This window comes from Chinchilla lanigera, unplaced genomic scaffold (assembly GCF_000276665.1).
Source record: "Chinchilla lanigera isolate Chin_1 unplaced genomic scaffold, ChiLan1.0 scaffold00026, whole genome shotgun sequence".
NCBI lineage: Eukaryota > Metazoa > Chordata > Mammalia > Rodentia > Chinchillidae > Chinchilla > Chinchilla lanigera.
In genome coordinates this window covers 9112577-9116037 of record NW_004955427.1, presented here as the reverse complement: position 1 = coordinate 9116037, position 3461 = coordinate 9112577, and the positions used below count along the sequence as shown (strand labels likewise).

Below are 3461 nucleotides of genomic sequence, written 5' to 3'. Positions count from 1 at the left end.
AGCCAGATCTGGCTTCTCACCGGAAGTGCATGGCCTGTATCCTTCCCATCCTGAGTCTAAACTTCCCAGGAGTCTATGTCTGCCCTGTCTGTGACTATCTCCTATGGTTGTCTTTCACCCAGTCACTGTGGGAGGGTTACACTGGAACCCTACAGTGAAGGTAGTTTGTAATTTTTCTAAATCGCGACTTTAAATAACCAACTCTTCCCAAAAATGGCACCTGATTAAACCCTGTCCTGCAATATGGCAGCACTGCAATGGATTTCCTCTCATGCTGTTACCTGCTGTGTGGAAAGAGTCAGCTTAGAACAATCTTCCTGCTACTATAGCAGTTCACATAATAGTGATCTCCTGGGGCTGGCACCATGCACCTGGTCTGCTATTTTTCTCCCTGAAGCTCCAGATCCTGGGGACTTACCTTGTGTATGCAGAAGTAGATTCTCCCTCCCAGGAGCTGAAGTAACCTTCCAGACTGCTTCATTCTTTTCCTACACTGTGGTCCAGTTCTACAGCTTCTCTGTAGCTTCTAATTTTCCTGTCAGTTCCTTCCCAGTTCCCTAACCCTAACCCACAGGGGCACATGAATGTAACAAAGTGCAGTGGACACATTTTTACCCCAATAAATTTATATCAACATCATGATCTCTTAATTCTCCATTCTCCGATTATCCCTCTCCTCCTCCTTATTCCCTCCCCATCTAATAATTATCTTCCTCCTACTCTCCTTCCATCTTTCTTTAGATTACACATGCTAGGGAAAACATGCTTGATTTGTCTTTGTAAATCTGGCTTATTTTAGTATTCCTTCCATTTTCCCACAAGTGATAATTTTGCTCTTCTTTATGGATGAGTAATACTCTATCGTGTATGTATACCATATTTTCTTTATTCATTCATCTGTTGATGGATGCCTAGGCTCTTTCCATATCACAGTTATTGTGAATTGTGCCAAAATAAATATGGTTTGGCAGATATCCCTATAATATACAGTACTGATTTATTTTTCTTTGGATATATTATACAGGATAACAGAGCTGGGACAAATGGTTGTTCTACTTTGTTTGTGACAAGGTCTTGCTATATAGTGTAAACTGGCCTTGAAATCTCTATGTATCCAACGCTGGTTTTGAACTCATAATGATCCTCCTTCCTTAGCCTCCCAAGTGCTGGGAGTATAGGCATGAACCATCACATTTGGTTTATTTTTAGGTTTTGAGGATTTTACATACTGATTTCCATAGGGGCGATACTAAATTACCTTCTGTACTGCTTCAAGAGATAGAAAATGCTGCACTAAATTGCTTTCCCAAAGCTAGCCTGGCTAGCAAGCTGAAGCACTAACATTTCTTTTGGGGTGAGGCTGTCTAGTAATTTAAAACGTGTAAAATATGAGTCATGTTCTCATTTTAGGAATTTTAAATTTTTTGAGTCTCAATAACATTATATTAAAGTAAAACCATTTTCTTAAAAAAAGAGAGAGAGAGAAAGAAAAAGAAAAGGAAATCAGTGCAAATAAACAATAAGGCTGTGAGTCCTGGGCCCCTGGACTCTGACCACTGGTCAAATCACTGCCCTCCGCTCAGGCCCCAGGAAGGCACTAGGGTATCCCACATCCTCCAGGTGGCAGGGAGGGTGGAGGATGCAGCATTCCACCATTCAAGAGCAGCCAGAAGCTCTGGCATGATGGCTAGGAGAGAGATGGGAAAAGTCAGTGCACGGGGTGGCAGCTTCTGCTGCAGCTTCCTCCCAAGGTTAACTGAAAATGGTATACGGCTGAGTCACCCGGATGAATGTTGTCCTCCCACTGGGTTCCTTGAGGTTGGTGGCCCCCATCTCGTGCAAGTAGAACTCAGTCCCTGGAGTATATCCAAAATAGTGTTTTCTAAATCCCCTTTGTAAGGGATATCCAACCTACAGTCTTGTTCTCTACAGTCTCTGTAGTGGGCCATTCCTTCTGCATCTGTCTTCATGGTTGTTTCTGAGCTCTTCATGGAGAAGATCTTGAGCTTCTATCCATTTTTCTAGACCACTTCTCTTGCACAACTGGTGCAGCTTAAGAACATTGCTCCCAATGTGACAAAGTCAGCTCCAGCTCCAAAGGCTTTGGAGACATGTCCTGATGCTTGTAGCCTCTGTGGGAGATGTGTCCCTTGAAGCCGTGGGGGAGTCTGTGCACTTGATCATTGCACTCAGCTGGGGGAAACCCACTCAGGTCTTGGTGCAGGTGGTGCACACGGGACCTGGTCCAACTCCCATTTTGATGATATCAGCTCCAGAAATAATAAGATCTTCTACCATCTCCTGTTATGACCATGCAAGAGTCAATTTCAGATTAATTAGAATAAATGCAGTGAATTCACAGTTTGGAATAACGGTGAGTTTTTCCTCGGTCCAGCACGGCTGGTCATTTGTTTATCGCTGGGACTGTTGGCCTTTTGCAGGCCTGCCTTATGCTTATAGAGTCCGATTTTTCTCCCTGCCAGCAGCCAGGGTCAGGCTTGTGGACTGCCTTGTTCTTTTCTTTATGTACCCTTTCCGTTTTGTTGTGACTTTCACATTCCTGTTGAATATTTCTTGATTCCAGGAGCTCTTCTCTTTCTCCTCCCTGAATATTTTACAGCTATCTTCAATCCAGTTCATGGAGGGGGTGTCTTGATCATAATCTTTTTTTCTTAACATTGGCAATTATCAAAATAAACTTAACTGTTTTGATGCATCAAAATACTAGTATGTTGTATTTACATTTTTACTTGACTCAATATTGTTATTTCCCTTTCAATTCTTCTTTAACCTATTGGTTAAAAAGGAGTTTGTTGTTTAGCTTCTATATTTGTGAATTTTCCATTATGTTCCACTATTTATTTCTATTTTATAGCACTGAAGTTACAAAATATAGTTGAAATAAGTTCAGTTTTATTAAATTTTCAAAATTTGTCATTTAACACATGATCTAGTTTGAAGATTATTTCTTGTGTATTTGGGAAGAATATATATTCTGCTACTGTTGGATGGAATGTGTTTATAGATCTGTTCCATCAGTGGGTCTAAGTTTGCTTCAAATCCAGTTTCTTTACTGATTTTTTGCCTGGATGATCTAACCATTGTTTAAAGTACTGCATGGAAATCTCCTACTATGATGATTTGCCTCTTATTCCCCTTTAGTTCTGATATTTGCTGTATATATTTATATGTTTTGATGCTGGACTCACAGATATTTGCAACTGTTATACTTTCTTGATTAACTGATGCCTTTAATGTTATATGATGACTTTCCTTACCCCTTGTCACAATTTTGGTTTAAAATCTGTCTTTTCTGATGTACATTCACCTGCCCCTGACATTTTACACTTTCTATTTGCATGGAATATCTTTTTCAATAAGTTCACTTTTTGGTCTACGTGTGTCCTTCAATGTGATATAAGTTTCTTATAAGCAGAATATAGTTAGGTCTTTTAAAAATT

General features: G+C 40.2%; 1 pseudogene; it reads right to left on the bottom strand.

Annotated features, from left to right (window-relative positions):
- Positions 1 to 1752: 1752 nt before the first annotated feature.
- Positions 1753 to 2298, bottom strand: LOC102015029 (annotated as a pseudogene).
- Between the last annotated feature and the right edge of the window lie 1163 nt (positions 2299 to 3461).